Source organism: Haemaphysalis longicornis, unplaced genomic scaffold, assembly GCF_048455015.1.
Source record: "Haemaphysalis longicornis isolate Haplotype H1 unplaced genomic scaffold, Haemaphysalis longicornis Haplotype H1 scaffold_11, whole genome shotgun sequence".
Classification (NCBI taxonomy): domain Eukaryota; kingdom Metazoa; phylum Arthropoda; class Arachnida; order Ixodida; family Ixodidae; genus Haemaphysalis; species Haemaphysalis longicornis.
In genome coordinates, this window is record NW_027526214.1 from 113,577,022 (window position 1) to 113,583,711 (window position 6,690).

The 6,690-nt window shown below is 47.8% G+C and overlaps 1 pseudogene; it reads left to right on the forward strand.

The window, feature by feature from the left end:
- Positions 1 to 5,188, forward strand: part of LOC144160759 (uncharacterized) — a 32,379-nt pseudogene extending 27,191 nt beyond the window's left edge.
- Positions 5,189 to 6,690: the final 1,502 nt, after the last annotated feature.

Below are 6,690 nucleotides of genomic sequence, written 5' to 3' on the forward strand. Positions count from 1 at the left end.
GTTAAGTACCAACGACCGACCGAAATCGCACTCGTGTTTGCTGATATCGGCAACCTATACGTATGTGTTAAAGCTGTTTTACAGTGTTTTCCCCTAAACACCAATATGAGGGTTTGGTGTAGATTACGTGTTTTTAGGGATTACTCAAAATGTGTTCACCCAGTTAAAATGTCCAATTGGATTTTGATTACAAAGAACTACTTGAGGATTACCGTTCTACTAAACAGGAAACGAGCCAGGGCGATCTTGGAATCGACACTCCTAACAAAGTGAACACTGGTAGGATGAGATATCATTGACCAGCCCAAAAGTGCTAGACCTACAGTTTTAAACGTTTTCAGTACATTGCTATTATGGCGCAGGATCCTATTAAAGGTCCATCTTTAATTACACTCCTACAAAAAATTGTCCACGTGCACTTAAAATGACCCCAAAACACGTTTTGAAGGTGGCAATCAAATGCATTCAGCTGGTAGAACGGATTATTGGGAGCATTTGAGCCAAACTTGAGCCCCATACGTTCTATATATAATTCATAAGCAATTTTTTAAACATAGCCTCTATCAGCCGATGAGGCTGGCTTAACATTCCGCGCTGGCTACGTCATTTAAAAGCCCTTTGCTGTTCGTTTTCCAAAGACTTCACGCCGCACGCTACGTCACGATGGTGCGTTTCCGGTTTCCATTCGTGTGAGGGCGTTCCTACCGACCGCCGCTTCCACCGCGCTGTCTCCGATTCAGCAGCGAAGTTCGGAAACGGGCGATCCGCGTGCTACGGACAGACATGAATTACCCGTGCTGCGTCGTTGGTTTCAAAGCCGTAATATGAAAACGGCGTATTGTGAAAACGAGGCACGCTCTGCGAAAGATCGTCTGGTTGCTACTCATCGGACTCTCGGAGTCGACGGTGCCAAGATGTTTTTCGTGCTTGTTGCAGGTAGTTCTATCTTTTAGAATGTCTGCGATATAATGGCCTCTTAAAGGTTATAATCGCTTGATCGCGAGATTCCGCCGATAGTTCGGACACTTAAATAAATTCGGTAAACGCATTTTACGCGCATTTGCAACCTAAACAAACCGTCCTCGTCGCAAGCCTAACCGGCAAAGCCGGCGGAGAAAAAGTAACAAAAAGTAATCAATGCACTCGGTAGGTACCAATAAACAGTTGAAAAAGGTTCGAACACATTTTCGCCGCCCCCGACAGTAAGTTAGAAAGGCGAAAACCTCAAATATCCAAATGGTAGCGTCCGCACCATCCGGCCAAAAACTGGCTACGAATAGGGCGCGACCAAGGGTGGGGTAGGCAGGCAGACGTAAAGTTGAACACCTCGGCAACCCAAGGTCCTACAGAAAACTATAACCACAAGTTGCGGCCGGCAGAGCAAGGGCTACCGTTCTTTAAGGTTCGGATCCATAGTGGCTGAGATAAGCAGGATCAACGCACAGGCGGCGTTGGCAGGATTCACAGACGGGAAGTCGAGCGTCCTGACATCACGTGACTATTTACAGTGGGGCTCTTCACTTACCGTCTCAGACATACCGCGGACTCCCCGAGAAGCAATCCGGCATCCGTTTTTCATATGCATGCCTATGGCATAGAGAATTTTTGGATTACCTGCGGACTATCCTCGGTGAGTGCGAGACGGTAAATCGTACAGTCCCAGTGTTTCCAGATCTATCGAAAGAAGCAAATAGGGAGGAGGAATCGATCGGCGGAGAAGGAGGGGTACTTTTATCGCTCGTTGCATACCTAATACCGAACGTAGGGCAATAATTACAACGGCTATGCGTTTCTACATTGATTTATCGAGGCATCACAGGGTTTTTGTAATATCCTAGAAATGTGCTTCTCGGTCCCTTTCACCCATTAGGGACCGGTTTCTTTTTTTATGAAATTTATCAAACCTGAGGTCATTTTTCAACGTATATGCGTCCAAATAAGTCACTGTGAAATTATCATTGTGAATGTGCTCTTCGTTCTAAAAATATGGCCCGTGACCATATGGCCACCACGACCAATGTTCACGCTCGGCTCTAAGGCTGCACTAAAAATAACAAAGCGACAAATTTTATTTCAGGCCTTGACACATAACGAAAAATATGAGTATAGATTTTTCGGGCACTTGTTTAGTGTGATATCGTATGAAGCACGGGATGCACATGCCGACGTCGCATTTAGTGCGCTGTGTGCGCACTGTACTGTAGCAGTTGTCTGCAGCTCACATGCGCCTTTTGCCGTTAGGCATAGTTCAAACGAAGTGGGCTGTTTGGTCGTACCTTGGACCGCAAAACGCATTGCCCCCGAGCGCCGCCGTTCGTCCGCGACCTGGTCCTTTTGGCTTGTTGTCCCATCTTGTGAGGTAGGTTCGAGCGATTTGCCTACGGAATTCAAGTTGAGTGATTTTGGATCCAGTATTGCGCATAAGCGCCGAGCAGTTGCTTATGGCTACGTCGCAAAGCCAAGTGAATATTGGCCACCACCATTTCTTGCCCCGAACTGCGATTCGGTAGGCGCCTACGTTTGCGTCCATCCGGTCAGTGCCTCCCATAAAGCAGTTATATTGGGTAACGGCATTAGGGCGAGGCACTTCGATCCTCTTTTTCTGTTCACGCGAATACCTGTGTGCTGAGGACATGGGTTCTATGCCGTGCACGGTGCTTGCGATTGTGACAACAGAGTTGTCCATCCAGCGCAGAATTATTATGCCGTCATCCGAAAGCGCGTGCTCTTTGTACCCACGGGTGTTGTGTTTGATAATATCAGGCCGAGCGATGGGGCATTCTTTCCGCACACGGTTTTTCATCACTGTGCCTGTAGCTTCGTACTTTTTTTCTTTCAGGTGCCTCAGTAGATGCAGGCTGGCGAAGAGGTTGTGTAAATGAAAGTGATACGGCAAATTACGAACATCGACGGGAAGTTCATACACCATTTCGAGTAGTGGTGCAGCGGCTTTTCCGAATTCCTTTTCATACTGCGTGCTTGTTCCACTGTCTTTCTGCTTTCCTTGGTAGACTTCAAAGTTTTCAAGGTAGCCGTTTTTCGCATTCAAGCACAACACCTTGTACCCGAAGCGAATTGGTTTGCCGCGTATGAATTGCTTGAAACCGTGACGACCATAATATTCTATAATGCTTTCGTCATTTGACGCAACTCAATTGACGCGCAGGCTGAAAGTGGTGCTGGAACTTTGCCTTCAGTAATGTCATCACGGGCCGCAACTTTGTGAGTTTGTCGCTTAGAGTAAGGCTCGCATTGTCGGCACAGTGAAGAAACCTCATGATTTCTACGAAACGGTTTTTTCGCATGGCGTTGTACACCATTTCATTCCGCATGTCGGTGCCACTGTCCCAGAAGCACTTCTTTCCTGGCAAGCGGTTGTAACCGGGGAGAACCAGTACACGAAGAAAGCACTTCATCTTTTCCTTTGTGACCTTGGGGTCTGGCATATTCAAAAACAAAGCATAGCTCCTTGTTTGTACGACCAACAGATCTATGAAGCCTTCGTCAAAAAAATTCCCCGCATTTCCCTGAGGGGAAGAATGTGAAAGTGCGAATGCACGAGTTGAATTTGCGCGGTTCGGTAATGTTCGCGAAAGAGAGATCACACACACACACACAACTACAAAGAAAGAAAGATGCATTTATTCACAGACACCTATTTGTGTTGTCGTTGTACATGATTGCTAAAGCGGATCTCAGCTTTGAAAGTTCGTGTCAGTACTCCTTTAAGCAGGTGCATTAGCCCTTCTCACGCCCGATTCTTGGCCAATCCCCCACGTGGGTATGTGCCATGTCAGCGGCCAGGCAGCGCGCGCCCATCTCCCCCCGTTGCCAAGGAAGACGAGGAGATTCCTGGCCAATCCCCCACGTGGGTATGTGCCATGTCAGCGGCCAGGCTGCGCGCGCCCATCACCACGTGCGCGGACATCGCCGGTGGACGCAGGTTCAGGGTCGCTTAAGAAGTGCATTGCACTTAAATAAGCTTAAACAATTCTACAGGTGAAAGGTGTCTGTAAGTGATGAAGTCTGGTTTCGGAAATATTCCATAATTGTTCACAAGGTCACTATTCTTCCACTTGGTACTTGAAGATAAATTCGCGTCAGCGCTTTTCTTTTTTACGCATGAAGAGCCATTTGGTGATTCATCGCTTTGTTCTTAACACTCTGCTTCGTCTTCATCACAATCGTATCTACCAATACGACGGCCGTCAGCAAGAATCGTTTCAGCACCTGCTCTAAGCTGCCTACTGCTAAGGTTGTCTATAAGGCCGCCAGAATCCTCATCTGCGGAACCTTCCTCCGAGTAAGTGGTAGCCTTCAGTGGCTCAATGTAAATAGCCGACACATCTTCATCAACCTCTTCGAGTATTCTGGCTATTTCTTCTAAAGTCAACCTAGGCAGAGAAGAGATTGACGCATGAGTGGTGCGGAATTACCCTACAAGGAGCGTAAAATCAAGTAACATAATTAGGCAAAATACGGAGCCTAGAGGCCCAGCGTGACCATATTGCAACACCTAAAATAACACACTTTTTCACTAACAACACGTCGATCAATCTCTCTCAAAATTTCACCGCAGATTGCATACAGCAAGTGCTCTACGTGGAGATGTACATCACGCTATTGCAAGAAAGAATATTACAAAAAACTCCGCTTACCCTCGGGAGCGTTGCATGTCGACATGCCAAAACGCAGAACCACTGTTTCGCGCCTCTCTTTAGAAACTACCAACTAAAAATGGACAACCTCTGCCACATGGTGTCTGTAAGGGGTACCCTATCCTATTAAAAAGCATTGCGCCGTAATTTTGGCGCGACTTTGTAAACCTGCATAAATTGAAACGCGCCGCGGGGATATGCGTGACCTAATGGTCACGCTGGTACCTAATGGGTTAAGTCTGCTGGCGTGCTTTCAACAGAGAGAGAGGGAGAGAGAGAGAGAGAGAGAGAGTAACTTTATTGAATAGCTTGCAGTCGGTAAAGATGTCTACCCACTGGGAAGACGGGCCTCCACCGCGAAGCGGCCATCACGTCTATCTCGGGCGTCGTGCTCCTCGAGGCCTTGCTCACTCGCTACTCCTTCAAGTCAAGAAAGCCGCCCCACCCTTCCGGGGGGTGCTTCCTGATTCCCCTCAGTTTCGCTCGGTCGCTGCCTTTCCAGAGCTGCCGAGACCTGCTGCACGGCCTGAAGCTGTGCTTCTATCGTACGTCTTCATCGCCGCCTCAATTTCCGGCTGAAGCGTCGTCAACTTGCTTGCCTCTTTTGGGTTCACCCTGCAGTCCCACAGGATGTGATCCGCGGTGGCTCTCTCCTTCGCACACCGTTTGCATACATCACTTTCATAAACACTGGGGCACACGTGGCTAGCTAATGGCCCCGTGGATGGACCCGTGGAGCTGTCTACTTATCGAAAACTTCGTTACTGCAATATCGTGTTTGCGTCTCTTCCTTGACTTTCGTTTCTTCGTCTTTTGGCGCGAATAACCACAACAGACAACTGCGACACTTCAAGCCTCACCTTCCGCAGAATCGTAGCTCTCCGTAGCTGGTGTGTACATTCTCTACTCACGTGTAACGCAAGTTGACGTCAGCGAGCACGTACTAGGCTAACTCTTGTTCCTCGCCTTGCAACGTGTTGTGGTAGCGCGGTAATAACGCACTCAGCTCATACTCCGGAGACCCAGGCTCGACTCCCAATCGCCGTGAAATGTGTTTTAAAAGACGATAGTCTTTCTTGGGCTATTTAAACCCAGAAATTGGGGTCTGTTTGTATGTCTGTCTGTCTGTCTCTCTGTCTGTAAGTGGATTCAGCCACCCGGCCAAAGTAAAATTGATATTGCGCAAGAGTCATAAACTCACAGCCAAATGTAAGCGTCTAAGCCCGGTTTATGTGTTCATACTTGTCAACTTTGTTGAACAAGAACAAGACATTACGCAAATATGAGACAGGAAATTAGTACACCAGGAATATTTAGAGTGTTCCTTTATTAACTAATTCATGGATGCTTGGTTTACCGATAGCAAATGATATTCTACATCTACTACAAGAAACTGCCGCCTCCTGGCGGCATATGAAAAATCACACGGCAACAGCAACGAAAGATTCCACAAGCTAGGTTCCACGTTCTGCTTGGAACGCACATGAAGCACGGCCACGCGGTTCTATAAACCTTGTAGTCGGCCGCCTCCATTCACGCGCGTCTCCGCCGTACTGCAGCGCTGCATCGAGGAACCCGGCCTGTAGCAGTGGAACGCGGTAAATTCAAATCGCCGTGCGCAAACCTTTGGTGTGTTTACCTTGGAATGAGCGCTACGGTACAGGAACAGCATGAGCGGTGAGCGGAAAAGCAAAGGGGTGCATTTCCTTGGCAAATGTCTACAAAGACTATCGTCTTTTGACGACATTTGCAACGAAAGGAGCAGATACGCGGCCAATTTTTTATTTGCTCTTTTCAGCTGCGTCCGTTTTCTGCGCAGGATGATAACAACGTCACCAACAACAACGCTGGTTGTTCGCAAAATGGGGCACTTCAGGCTTTCGCCTTTAAAAATCGCCAGTTGGACTGAGAGCTACAGAGAATACGTGGGGAAGTTAGCTTTGCCGTAAAGCGTCTTGTGTGTACTTTCGTCCATGGACGCCGTACACGATTGAGTTATTTGTGATGGAGACGTGTATTGGATACAGTTTCG